The sequence below is a fragment of the Oxyura jamaicensis genome, chromosome 13, assembly GCF_011077185.1.
Source record: "Oxyura jamaicensis isolate SHBP4307 breed ruddy duck chromosome 13, BPBGC_Ojam_1.0, whole genome shotgun sequence".
NCBI classification, from domain to species: Eukaryota; Metazoa; Chordata; class Aves; order Anseriformes; family Anatidae; genus Oxyura; species Oxyura jamaicensis.
The window spans coordinates 8,677,919-8,692,502 of record NC_048905.1 but is presented as its reverse complement, the minus strand read 5'-3'; the positions used below and the strand labels follow the sequence as shown (position 1 = coordinate 8,692,502).

At 46.1% G+C, this 14,584-nt stretch overlaps 1 long non-coding RNA gene across 2 annotated transcripts; it reads right to left on the bottom strand.

Moving 5' to 3' along the window:
• Nucleotides 1–2,469: 2,469 nt before the first annotated feature.
• Nucleotides 2,470–5,183, bottom strand: LOC118174051. Of its 2 annotated transcripts, none has more exons than XR_004754517.1 (2): nucleotides 5,008–5,183; nucleotides 2,470–3,692 (listed from the first exon to the last, which is right to left on the bottom strand). It is a non-coding gene; the product is annotated as an uncharacterized LOC118174051 (long non-coding RNA). The 2 variants fall into 2 exon arrangements; XR_004754518.1 differs by having other exon boundaries at nucleotides 2,470–3,688.
• Between the last annotated feature and the right edge of the window lie 9,401 nt (nucleotides 5,184–14,584).

The following is a 14,584-nucleotide window of genomic DNA, read 5'->3' as shown; positions in this document are numbered from 1 at the left end:
AAAAGCCATAGGGGCCATCTCTTCTTCCACTACAAATGTTTCCAAGTCATAAAGAAGTCTCAAGAGACCCATCATAAATATAAGACAAAAAGAAGCCTAATTACTGGTCCACGGGAACTGAGACACAAACCCTTATGTACATGGGAGTATGAGCCTCTTCCCTAAATAACTGATACAAGTGTTGTAGTTATGTACACTGTGCTGGAGGAGAAAGGAAGCAGGGCAGAAATCCTGTTTTTCCAGCTATCTTATTTGACCAGTCTCCCACAATGTTATTTTTCAGAGGTGATTGATTTGAGCATGGTGAAACATGCCAAAATGCCATGGTTTCTCCCTTTATTCGCCATGGGAATTTGGTTCCTGTTGACAAGTTGCAAGTCATTAGCATAGACAGTCTGCTTAGGAAACGAAATAAATAAATAAATAAATAAAAAATCCTGGCCTGGATGGTTGTTCTGCAAGTTCTTGGTGTTCAAAAAAAAAAAAAAAAAAAGCCATTAAAATAATTGGGCTCCTAATTTAGTTGATCAGCAGCAGCAGAGTGTATTTTATTTACTAGGACAAAGTGTCCTACTTCGGAGAGCTGGGGACACTCGTTGGCCTGGCCCAACGTGAGCTCCAGAGCAGGAGGCCGGGGCAGTTTAGCCCAGGATGAACGCCGCATCCTGCCTTCAGAGGTGCTGGGCCTGAGTCAACAACCAGTGCCAAGGCTCCAGCAACCCATTGCCAAAGCCAGCAACGGGGCTGAAAAACATTCATGGAAATACATCCTCTCAGCCTCTGTTATCTGTGGGACAAAGAAAGCAGGTGCTTTTGTTATGGCTCTTGGACAACAGGAATTGCTTGTCCTTCAGAGCATCTTTATCTCTGCAGGCAATCTGGGTGCTCAGTTATCCCGCCAGTAACAAGCTATGATGCTGCCAACATGAGGCCAGGATGCTTGCCTTTATGTAAAGGAACCAGTCTCTAGCCAGAAGTACTGTTTTCTGCCACTCAGAAACACTCTGCAATTAGGAGAAAGGAGGAAAAATAAAAACAGGAACCTCCAGATCTTAATAGCTAAAAGAAATGAACAACCATCACAGTTCTGCTAACAGCAATCTCAAATCATCCTCAACTGGCTGTGATACCGCTGCGATGGGAACTCTGCTGGCAGCAGGCTCGCCTTTCTTATCAGAAATAATGAAAGCCCTTTGGTCACCTGGATGCCAAGTCTGGAAAACCAAGCTATTCAGTGCTTAAATAGCTAAAACCATAAAAAAAAAAAAAAAAAAAAAAAAAAGCAACAAGTAAAAGCTCCATGACAAGATGCTGTCTGTGCAACCTCCAGCCCAACGTGCCTCCTGCAAGCTGCAGGGACTGGGCTGTGTTACTCAGCTCCCACCATGTACCTGGAGCTGCCTCTGCACCATAGCAGGGAATCAGTGCCCAGTTTGGCAGGGTTGTACCTATATTAGAGCCCTGGGGGTCCCCTTCAAAAGCATCTGAAGAGGGAAGAGGTTTTTCAGTATGCTGTTACAAGGATCTGCCCCAATCCATCTCTAGGGAAGAGCTGCAGGGCTTCCAAGCCAGCAGCAGCCAGCCTCTCGGTGGGCAGCTGATCCCACACAGTGGTGCAGCACCAATCCCACCACAATCCCAGGCTGCTCTTAGTCCAGAGCCCCAGATATGAGGCTCCCAATGCAGATCTCATTTCCTGGAGGTTTGTTGTCCAGGCTATATAAGCATCACTGCAGGGCAGGATACTTGCAATAAACAGCTTTTTTTTTTGAGACTGATTTAATGCCTAACCATCTCTCCAGATATTAATATATTCAGGGTGGAGGTTTATTGCTGTGTATACTGCAGACTGATAAAGATTATCACTTAATTAATTCACAACTGGTGTGTCATTAGGCTTGGAGCCAAATGCTCTGTTTTATCAGTGGGAATAAACACTCTGGAGTAATTTCTCAATGAATCTGTCTTAAACGGAGTTCTAAAGCAAAACCTTTAGAAATAAACTATCTTGAGAGTAAAAAAAAAAAAAAAAACAAAAAAACAAAGAAACAAACAAAAAACAGGTTCGGGTGGTAAAACTTCTTGCACGACACTGCACCATTCCTACATGTTTGTTACAGGGCTCAGGGTGTTTGTTAGCCAGCAATATTGCCCAGTTTCTTTAAACTGGTTTCTCCTCTGGCCCCATCATCTCCATCCTGTTTTAAGAAGGTGCTTGCCGGGAGTGTGCATCCTTCCTAGATTTTGGCCATTAACCTTCGAGGACACTTCTGTCTTCCTGCTTTCCCTCTCGTCCTTTCTCAGCAGAGCATTATTGCTTCTCTTTCACTTTCAGTTTCTGACCATGGGCAGTGAAGTGCTCTCCCTTGCTGCTGACTGTTTTGAAGAGAGCAGTCAGTTTAGAGAAAATAAAACTACAGGGGTTAGTGATGACAATACATTTTACAAGAAGCCAAATTTTGGGAGGCATTGGCCAGAATCATTTCATATTTGTGCAAAAGGCAGAAAGTTTCTGTCACCTGCTGAAAATGATGTTAAACTTAGCTTTCCCTGAAGTGTTGCACATCCAGAGACGAGCAGATGGTGTGGAGGCTGGCAGTTGGGAGTTCTTCACCTGTGAGAGGAAGGGAAAAAGATTCAAAAATAAGGGAAGGACAGGACCTTTTTGACATGTCATTGTTGTCAGCTGAGCAATATTTAAAGCTTATTTCATCTGAGAACAGGCAAGACCAACATGTCTCTTCCCTGTACTGCATCTCACAGTTCTAAGGCTGTGTTCTTGCTGCCCAGGTCCATACCATGAGATGCCGTATGGCACAGATTTGTGTTATTTGCACCTTCCTTTAGCAGAGCAGTGCCAGGGGTGAGTATGACTTCATCTAGCCCTTCCTTCCAGGAAGAATCACTCTTTGGCACCACAGTGAGATACTCCAGGATTCTGCAGTGTGGCTGGGAGCAAACCTCTCTGAGATATACAGCACAGAAGCATTCTGAAAACTTGGCAGCACCTCCAGCTTCTCTTTTAGCTAGAGGCTCTTTCATTGAAGATGCTCAAGCACTGTGAAGTGGGCGCTGCCACTGTGCCCGCCTGGGTGCAACAAGGGATCCTCAAGGATGATCTGCACATTTGTGGAGCTGCCACCATTTCAAGGTGCAGCAGTGCTGGAAGACAGAAGTGTGCCCTGGGCTAATGGGGTTTTGCAGCAGTGCTTCACAGTCTTACAAATCAGCCCATAATTTATTAGGGGAAGGGAACTTGGCCCACTGTGATACTGGCTTCTATATCTTAAACAAACCGGTTAAAGAAAAGCAACATGTCTCATCTTTGCATTGGAAGACATCCCAGTGCAAGGTCTGTTTGCTTTACTTTGGAAACTGTGGCTGAAAAGGAATTTGTGAAGAAGAGCAGCAAAAAGAATAAATGATTTGGAGCAGCATGGATCCGGCTGACACCTCCATCTGCCTGGCAGGTCAGGCCACGCTGACACAGGGATGCTCTCGGCCAGGCTGCCAGCTCCTGCTGCAGGACGAGCAGTCAGGCGGAGGGAGAGATCACTGCCCGCAGCTCCCTGTCCCAGCACAGGACATTAAGGGACAACCGAGGCACACAGACACAGACCAGATGCAGGATGTATTGGCAAATTCTGACTTGCCTCCTCCATCCTTTCTTTTATAATGGTAGTGCTATCTTTCTGAATAATAATAATAATAATAAAGGCTTGGGCTGGTAATGTGGCACCTCCATGGGGCTTAGAATAAGATGTCAAATAGGATCTGTGCACTTTCTACTGCTGAATATAGAAGTGGGCTCACACACTGTTAGAGATGGCAGCATGAGTTCAACAGGATTAGCATGCTTGCAATCCTATTAGCCATAAATACATATTCACAGCCTTTTATGGAGCTGGGCAGGGCAGTATTTGAGTTCAAGTGGTTTGAATGTAGGAATGCTGGGCCAACATGTTGGCATCACCAACTTTGTATCCCCTTCATGCCTGAGGGCAGCCAATGTAGAAAAAAAACAACAGCAATGCATCTGCATCCCTTATAAATCAACATTTGCACCGACCTTACACTGGATATATTTTTCTGCTGTTTCTTCTGCTTCCCACAAAGACTTTGTGTCTCCTTAAAGTCTCCTTAAAGTCCTCTTAAAGTCTCCTTAAACTGTGTTAGACTTGAGAGCAAAGTCAGACCATGCAAATGGCTGGTTCTTGTCTGCACTCAAATCACCTGTAACTGATTGCATCCCCACCGCTTTGTACTTGCTCTCATCTGTGGAGAAGACAGGATTTCAGTGAAATGACCCCAGTGCCCCCTGATCTAACTGTAGGCCTTGGAAAGCAACAACTAATTCATTTCTCATCTGGCCTTCCCCCTGCTGTCTATTTCTCCAACTCCTCCCTTTCCTCTGAGATGGTTTGATCTTTGAAAAGATCAAGTCACTGCAGGAAAAAGTGTTTTGAGGGCTTTTTTTTTCTTTGCATAGACTCAGGGTTGGTAAATCTCCCCGGATCGCTGCACGGGGAGGGAGCGTGAACCACTCTTGTGAAGCAGCCCTGCTTAGAGCAAGCTGGGTTTGTCCTTCTTCCAGTGACGATGGAGATGAAAAATTGAAAGTAAAGCACATATTTCTTGCATTGTAATTCATTGTTGTTATACTCTACTGCCTTACAGGGTCTGGAGAAAGCAGAAAGAAACAAGGGGTTCACCCAGATTGTCCTCCACAAGAACTCTCATTGCAGCTGGCGAACTACATCTCACACCGTGTCTAAAAGAGAGCATGAAGCTGTGACATGACCGTGGTCTACCAGTAACCACAAGAGAAAAATGGCAAAGCGAGGGCTGCTCGGCTAAGTAGAAAAAGGCCTAACAAAATACTGCTGGTATTTGTAAAGCAGCCAAAGCAAGTAAAACATAAAACGGAGCAAACAGCACGGTGCAGCACGGTCCCCAACTGCGCACAATGCTGATGTACAGCACATCAGTGCTCTGAGGTACTCTCACCCGGAGCTACTTGCCAAGGTAAATTTTCTTCTTCACCCAGAAAATCATCTTGTAAAAATGAACATCCCCAGCTGGTGACTGCCAGGGGAGGGTGGGGAGGCTGTGAGCTGTCCCTACCTCGTGCTGCTTCTGCTGCCCAAAGTGACCTTGGGAAGCCTCGCAGCCACTCACCTCCTACACCCAAGAAGCAATGCTGCCAGAGAGCTTTTATTGCATGTCCCAGGCAGCAATAAAACCTTGTACACCTGAATGTTGGATGCCTGACTGATGAACAACGCTTGGGAAAGCCACTGGTTAAGCCTTTAATGATGATGATTTGGGGGAACTGCTAAATGTACCGCTATCACTTGCATAAGCCTCAGTTGCATCCTCTGGGTGTGTTAGAGGAGAAGCAAAGCCCTGGGTGATATCACTACTTCCTTGGTCACTTACAGGCTGGTTGTGAGCCCTGCCCTCAACTACTGGCATAGCACAAAAAGGGGCTTTCACCTCGAGCAGGAGGCACGGCTGCAGCAGCACTGTGGTGTCACAGCACTAGCTGAGCCATGGCCGGGCTCCAGCACGCCAGGCTTCTCCCCATCCTTTTGTCCTGATTCCCAGGCGTGCAGCAATCAGGCTGTCCCCTGGTGAAACAGGGTGTAAATCGCTAATTAATGCCTCCCGTCTGCACAAAATTCAAGCCCATTTGTACATGACAGAGCTATGTAGCACAGGCTCCCCTGAGAGAGGTTCCATAATCTGTTACTAATCACTGAGGCTTCAAAACCATTTAAAAGGATGTCCCCGTGACTTGTCCCCATGCAGACATCAATTATGTTCTCTCCAATGCTGTGGCCTCAAAGACTGCAGCACAGAGGGAGCTTCTGAACACTTGTCCCCCAGCCCTGACACCCTGCTTGCTTTTTTTGTAGGTGGCAACATTATTTAAGGTAGTCCCTGGTGTTCAGAGAATGGCTGAGAGAATTTCGTGGGAAGGCAAACAGAGACTGTGACAGAGTAAAAGGCAGAAGGCATTACGCTTTTCCAGGGCATCACATAAAGAAGTGCAGCAGTTTGCAGCAGCAAGTCAAGGTTTAATGCTGTTAATGCTCTCTTACATGTGGCAAAGATGTCTGAGGAGATCCTGGCCAGGATTGGACCCGGTGTGCTAAGCGCCAGTCAGATACAGAGGATGTGACATTTGTTTTCACTAAAGAACTCACATAAGAGTTTTTTAAGCCAACTACCTGATGCCATAGATAAACAAACCCAACCCCCTCCCTGGTTAATTCTTGTGTGTGAGAGCAGTGCTGAGACATTTAAAAACTTTAATACTTTAGCAAATGTAAAATGTTTACTATAAGCACTTTTTAAAACAGAGGCAGCTAGTAAATCTCATACACTTCTGGCTCTAGCTCAACTTGGTGAGACATACATATGGCAAGAAACACGTCCCGGCAAGCATAATCAGGGATATTGGAGGAAATCAGATTTTTAATTACTTTTGGCATTTAAATGCCGTTGGTTGCCAGCAGCCAGCCTCCTGCAAAATGACATCACTGCGATCGCAGAAAAATGCCAGTCTGTGAAACCAGTCTGCCAGCCTGTTCTCCTGCCACTGGGAGGAGGCTTCTCTCTGTCTGTTTATCTATGTTTTCAACTTTGGAACTTAAAATTTACAGGCTACATTTATTTTCTTACTTAAAAAAAAAAAAAAAAAAAAAAAAAAAAAAAAAGCCTCTAATTTTATGCCTGCCATCAACCATGGGCATACATTTTCCCAAGCAATCAACTACACATGGCAGCATTTAGCCATGGCATTAGCATATACAGATAACTTTCCATACATCCAGTATTTTCCCAAGTAATTGAGAATTTCTTCACTGACTATGCTTTTATGAAGGCAGCCTGATTAATTTCTTTAATTAGTTGGCAATCAAGTGGCATCATTTTATTTAAAAATGTGCATATATCGAAGATTTGAGGGTTCACAGTGAGACAGTGGCATCTTTGTGTATTTAGAATGTGGAAGTTGCTTTTTTGTCCACAGGTGAAGGGGAAATAAATGCCCCTTGGTCCCTGGGGACCAGACCTGCCACCTGCACAACCAACAAGCCCTGCAGCACACGGGCAGGATCACGCTGCCAAGGCTGGGCAGTGCTGAGGAGATGGGCTGGAGAGCCTGCACGCAATGAGGAATGTCCCAAGCCAGGGCTTACACTCCCTCTTTTTTTCATGAGAACCAAAGCAAATATTTTTAAAGTTAGTTACTTGTCCCAGGAGATTAATTGCTAGCCAAAAATGAGATTTTAAAGCTATTGCTATTGCCAATACGAAATGCTCTGTTTGTGCAGATATTCTGATGACACCTTAATAGCTTATTACTTATCTCTCTGATCTATGGGACTCAGTACGTTCTGCTCTTCGTGTCACTGGTGATTTAGGGAAATCAGTCCTTACTCTGCCTCCATAAACAATTTTTTTTTTTCCTTATGAATTGTGTAGATTTTGGATGTGATCCTCTAAGAAGCAGACATGGCTCTTTGGGCTCAACCTGAAATTTTTCAGGATCTCCTGGAGTGTACCTCTGCTGAGTGCTTCTCTGGCAAACATTCACTGTGCAGGTTTGCTTTTCCTTTCTTTCATTTCCCTTGAGAGAAGGATCAGAGGTGATATCAGCAGGCTCCTGCATTTTATCCCATGTTACTTTAGGGTTTTTCAAGTCCAAAATTGTGAAGGAAAGGCTTAGCAGAGAGTCTGGTTCGTGATCAGTGTTGTAGCTTTTATATAAGATTCTTCATTGAGGACATTACGGTTAAAACCACTTTTCCTTTCCTTAAGGTGCCTGCCTGAAGCTCACTCCTGGACCACAAGCCCTGAGAGCTGTAACAAACCCACCCGTGCCTCTCCATCCCTTGGGACTGACCCTTACTTGTTGTCTGCACTCAGGTTTGCTCAGCCACCTCCGTGGAAGTCATTGCTGCAGGGAAGCTGGGAGCCTGGCTCTTGCAGTGTGCGTGTGTGGGGGGGGGCGTGTTGGTGCTGAAACTATTCTACTCCTCCATCGGTATTCTATTTATTTTTAAAATAAATAAAAATCATGTGAGCTGTTACGCATTATTTAATCATCAGAGAGCTAGTTAACAAGTGAAAATGTGGGGCTGAGCCAGCTGCAAAATTCTTGGAAGTAATTCAGTGATTGCAATGGAAGGAAAGTACCCCAGGGCAGATCTTCCCAGAGGGGAAATGCAATTCTGATTCTGCTCAGTTCCCTTTAAGCAAATGAGGGTTATCTGGATGGATAGCTTCAAAGGATAGCCAAAGTGGAGCTATAAATAAAGGTATGGAGTTGCTTTCACAATGGGATCTCATTTCTTTTGGAAGCATTTCAGATGATAAGCTATGCTGCAGCGAACCTCAGAGATCCAGGCTGTGTGTGTGTGTCAGGGTTTAGCTGGTAGAGAACCACTCTCACTTCCCCCAGCCTGTTACATCGCTGACACTTTACGCATCCACCTATTAATTATGTTTTATAGTGCAAGATAATGAGACTCAGGAGAACTCAGGGACATGTTTTTGAACACAATTGCTGGAGGGAAGGAGTCCAGCCCCATCTCTCAGGTGCACTGTGAGCAGCAGCTCTGTCTGCCCTCAAGATGAGGCTCCCCTTGTACACGAAGATGTGCAAGCACAGCCTGCTGTGGATTCTGCCCCACTGGGGACCAGGCTTGTGTTTGTCTGGCTTCAAGTAGCCCTGGAGGCAGCCAGGGGCTGGGCACGGAGAGCCTCTTGCTGGCATCGCTGGCCACCCAGACACTGGAGAGGCTGCTGGTGTCTGGGACCTCTGGAAATTCAGCAAGCTGCTGCCAAATTGATGTATGTGCCAATTCTTCATTGTCCCTTTCACAGGCTTTGCTGAAAGCTGCACGCTGTGAAGGGAGCACAATATATATCCCAAGACCCATTCAGAAGTGGCTGCCTTACCTCCGGCCAGCCCAAAGGCCTCGAGCACAAGATGTGCAGAGAGACAGCGGAGAGGTGAAGCTAGGAGCACGCCGTTCCAGCTGGTTTCCAGAGTAGCCAGAAGCCACAGTGACCCAACACTACTGGAGTCTGAGGCAGGAGGCCAGGGCTGGGATGTTCTGACAGGGCCCTGCAGGAGGATTTTGCACAGGACGTGCATATCCTCCACCCCAGCTAGACTTAAGCTTGTCCATCCCTCTCCAACACTTTGCAAGAGCAAAGAAATAGATGGCAAGTGCATGGTGGCTACTGTGGTTGCTGAGGGGCCAAGGAAAAGCAACAGCACACAAAATTCCTTCATAAGGACCTTTTTTTTTTTTTCCTAGGCTCAGCATAGAAAGCAGGAGCTGTGTTGCCAGGTGCATTGTCTGTATTGGTGTATTGGGCTGCCAGAACAAGGTGGATCAACATCTCTGTTTTCCCAGCTCTGTTGCTAGAAAAAAAGGACAGCTGCTAATTTATTTGTTTCTGCACCACGAATAATACCAGGACAAGGAAAAGCCTGGAAGCAGTGGTACAATCTGACCCTGTACACAGTGATATATACGTAAAGGGACTGACAATTTATGCCTGAAGCAGTGGAGCAGATCCAAACATTTTTTCATATTCTGTATCCTGCCTTTCATGTCTTCAGTGGTAGGAAAAACATTTTCTTTACATTTCTGCCTGGAAAAACAATTATGGGTGTTAATTGCATTGACCAAGAGATGGGACATGAGCTGGCCAGGAAGGGGTTTGGTTGGCTTGTAAACAGGAAGACTCAACCTTCCCCACTGCTCTCCGCGTTTTGGAGATGGAAGTGTTGTGAGGATTTCGGGGAGCTGGAAAATATTCTCCTGTAACCTACCTTCCTTCCCTGAGAGGTGTGGCAACACCTGGCTCCCTCTCCCCTCCCCAAATTGCAGAGATGACAGGGGCAGGAGGCAGTTGCAGGCAGAGCTCTGTGCCTGGCACAGCTCCACCATCCCAGACCGATGGAGGATCCCATGACAAGGGATGTGCAGGTAAAAACCCTCCTCAAAATAACAGCACGGCTCTGTGGGCAGCTGTGCTCATGCACACCATGTTACTGCTCTGAACCCACTGATTCTCCTCAGTAGATCTTGGCATGTGGGGCCTGGATTGTTTAATGTTAAGATTTTTTTTAGAAATGTGGCTTTTTTTTGGTAAAAATGTGACTTAGGCTTTCCTGATTGCAAGTGTTGACCTTTGTCCATCTGTTGAGCCCCCCACCATGCAAGACTCTTTGAAAATATTACCTCTGACACTACATTCTCTGAAAGTACCACAGTTGGATCCATTAATCATATTCACTTTTATTTATATTGTAAAATATTATGTATTTATGTAACTTGCTGCACAATATTTCTTGCCAACAATTTTAAGTCAGTTTTGACTAACAACACTGAGCATCTTAAATGTCCCTTCAAAATTATTTCAATGAAAATGTGTTATTTTTCCGCTCATTTTTGCTATGACAGTGCACTATCTGCGTGGCAGCCCGGGGGCATTTTGACATACCCTAATTCTCAGCACAAAGCTCCCTGAGCTGCTGCCTGCTGGGGAGCAGAGGGCTGGGGCCACCTCACAGCACGGGGGAGCAGAGGCAGGTGGCTGTGTCCCCTGGGTGTGTGGCAGCCATCAATCACAGGCTTGGTGTCAAGGTGTTATCTGAGGACTAGGCTTTCGCCCGCTGCAGGTGCAGCGAGTACAAATGTGCATATCAAATAAGTGGTCTGGTTGTGTGTAAATTATCCTACAGCAAGGCAAAGTGGCAGGTTTGGCTATTTGGTTCTCCTTTGATACCTGTTGCACTTCAGGGGACTTATTAGTGGCTCTTCCAAGGACCCAGGGTGGGAGGACAGGGCTCTTTGATAACACCGAGCCAGTCATTTCCCCCTGCTTTGCTTCACTTTCCTCATCTGGAAAAGGGGAAATGGCGACATTAGCTTCTCCTTGTGGGTATTGTGAAAGTCAGCTGGCAGAAAGTGCAGGATCCTGAGCTGACAGAGGCCAGATAGACCATGTGTTATTATTTTGTATTGAATAAACAGAGTCATTTCCCAAGGCTCTTTAAGATAACATTGCATTTTAGTGAGTGTTAATTGACTCAACTTTAAGGCACCCGATTTGTCTCCATATCCCTTAATTAACGCCAATGCTGTTTGGCCTAAATGTTCTAAAGACAAGGTAGATATTTTTTTTAAATGAATTTTCCATTACGTCCTTTTTGCCAAAAGCGGCTTCTTGTCCTTTGTGCAGTGATTCACCGCATCCATTCTGCTTCCTCCCGCAGTGATGTGGCAGTGCCACCGGCGGCTGAACGGCCCCACTGACGTCCAGGACGTCCTCAGAAACAGCTTTGTCTTCCAGCCTCTGCAAAACAGGAATTGCTCTCAAGGTGTCCTGGGATGGACGTGCCCAGGACCTGCCTCTCCTTCAGGCAGACTGCGGAGCTGTCGGGGAAAAAAGAAAGGAGGGTGCACACCGGGGACCTGGCTTCATGGAGGGGTGGTGCAGGTCCCAGAGTCTGCGGCCTGGATGGAACTCCAAAGGTGGAGGATTTGTGCTGGGACACTCGAGATTGAGAGAGGGAGGGGATGCTGTGCTGTAACATAACTTTAAGAATGAAGTTTCTAGGTGGTGTGAGCCTGGAGAGGCAGACGGTGCCATAGGACTCAAGGAAACAGGGTGCCAGCCCACACCAACCTTTGATTCATGGCCAGATTATGATGGAAACATATTTCCAGCCGCTGAGGTTATTTGTCCCTTTCCATCCTCGACCTCTCTGCTGACACCAGCCCAAAGCTTTTGGAGGATGTTCTGGAGTACACAGCAAGGAAGCAGCACCCAGCTGCAGGAGGTGTCCCATGGCAAAGGGCTGCTTATGCAATCAGCAGCTAAGGACATGCCCTCATTCGTGTCTTTTGAGCAAGTGTGGATGGCTCCAAGTCAACCACTTGCTGAATAGGGAAACAGAAGTGTCCTGGCACAGAGCTGCCCGCCTGCAACTGGAAAGGAAGCTCGCTGCTGAGCAACTGAGCTTCGCTGTGTGCTTCCTGGGAGCCCCTGCCAGAAACACTTCTCATTTTATGGGGCTTTTGCTTCCCTTCCTGGTATCCTGAACTTTCTTTGCTTGGGAAACTCTGCGAAGAGCCCGATGCCAGCAATGCCTTCTGCCTGCTTCGGACAGGGCTCAGCTGCTCCCCGGGGAGCTGGAGGAGAGCAGCACCAGCCCCCTGCCACCAGCAGCTTGGTGCTAGCTGTGCTGGTGCACAGACCCTTTCCTGCTGCAGCATTCGATACGGGCAATAGCTGGGGAGCAGCTACCCTGTGCTCACCCGACACCTCTGTTCTTGGTTTATATTCCTCCTACTGAGCAAAATGATCAGCCTTTTATTTTACCCCTTCATTCCCTGAAATGTCCTGTTGATTGCAGTGTCTGAGCAGCCTGAGGAGCATCGTGGAGAGCATAAAGATGCTCCATAAGTAGCTCAGGTAGCCACAGGGCCTTACAGTGCTATGCCAATGAAATGGGTATCCCCATTCGTCAAAAGTTGTGCATTTCTGGAGCAACAGCTACAGTGAATATGTGTTTCATGAGGTGGGTAAATAGATTGCCCCAGTGTGCTTATTTTCACTCCTAAGCCACATCAGAAGCTGGACTGAGAACAATTTTATTCAGACACAGGACTGTTAACCACAGCCAAAAATTTGTTCTGCCCATGTCTCGGCAAGGTTTACCCACTTGGTTATTGCTACGACTGTAATTTCCTCAGCTTTCTGATGTGACTGATCTTTGATGAACCATCCCCCAAATGTGATAAAAGTAGCTGAAAACTACTAGCCTTTAAACTTGCCCACAGTCCATTTCCTTCACCTCCCTTGTCCACAGGTAATCCCGAATCATCCTCTCCTCCTGGACCTCCATCCCCAGGAGCACTGATCTTCTCCTTCAGGTCTCAGCCATCCCATCGCCCCCATTTTTCTCCCGCTGTTTGTTTTCTCAGCTATTTTGATTGCAAAATCTTCGGACAAAGGTTGTCTCCAGAGATGTGTAACACCTAGCGCAAGCAAGATCCTGGTCCTGTCTGGCCCTTGGGCATTATTGTTGTGCAAATAGAAAATAATACTAACCGTAGCTCTCAGACACGAGAAGAGAGAAGTCTTATGAGCCACCCTACAGCTGAGAACTGCACAGAGGTGCTGGGGTTTACATGTACGGTCCACAGACCCATGGCAGCTTTCTAGTAGACACTGCAGTGAGTCTTACAAAAGGAAAAATAAGCTCATGTTATTAGCTGCCCTGGCATGCTAGCATGGTGCACACTCTGCCACAAACACACCCTGCTATTTGGGGTTACGTCCTCAGCTGGGATAGATGTAAAGCCCCATTGTTTCGGATGCAAATAGTGTAGAAACCAGGATAAAGGATGAAAAAAATCTTTCCACCTGTCTTTGGTGCTAGCTCAATAATAATCAAAAAGAAAAGCATTTGACCTTAAAGTGGCCATTTTCTGGGTTGTTCACTGTTAGGTGTGTTTTTCAACCATTTGTGGTTAAAACAAAGTCTTGATGAAAATACCCAACATGCCAGCCTCAGGGCTGTGTTTCTTTGTCATCTAAGGAGGCCAGCATAAGCTGAGCCTCGCATGCCCAGAGGGACAACATCCAGAGTTTGTTCTTCCAGAACCCTCTTCAATGCATGGCTTCTCTTAGCAGCCTTTTTGCCCCTGGCCTCATTGCATGGATGGATGTTTCTGGAACTAGCAGTATACTTTCAAGGTTTTTGCTAAATTCTTGGCAGTTTTGAAGGAAGCAAATTCATCGTTTTAGAAAAAAAAAAAAAAAAAAAAAAAAAAAAAAACCTTCAGGAGAGGCTCTTGAGCCTGTAAATTGAGTAAATTGAGTAATTTAACTGGATTTTACAATTAATAAATGCTTTTTCAGTAGCCAGTGGAAGAACAGGTAAGGGATTTCAGATCAGAAGTACTGTGCAGATATTTGGAGCCTTGGTGTAAAACCCATTTCAGCAGTCTAATTTACTTTCAGCTCCTTCCTGGGTTCATTTTTAGACATATGAAATCATATTATAATCTAATCCTCAGCTTTCCGTTTTTGCTTGTCCCAGGGAAAATAAATAAATAAAAATCTTTGTTTTGAGAGTGTGGGGCACAGAGTTCTTGAAAGCACCTGAGCTTGCCTGGAAAGTCCAACACATACAAAACTTTCAGGATTCTCTTCAGAATCCCATATAATAAGGCCTCCTATCAAGTCTATTTAAACCATCAACAGCTTTTCCATTGACTCACATGGACTTTGTAAAACGCCCTGTAACACAGCAAGGAGCCTTAATCCACCAAAATATGCTCTCCTAAAGCAAACAGCGTGCTCTTTCTTGGAGATTAGATATGTGGGCAATCTGGCTGGCCCTTAGTGACCCTTAGTTCACGGTGCTCACTGCTTCCTACTCTGCTGGCAGAGCAGGCAGGTTGTGCTGGGGAAGGACTGCTGCACAGGCTGGGCTAGGGTTGTGATGATGGGCTGATGCCACATAGGATGAAAACAGCAGAGG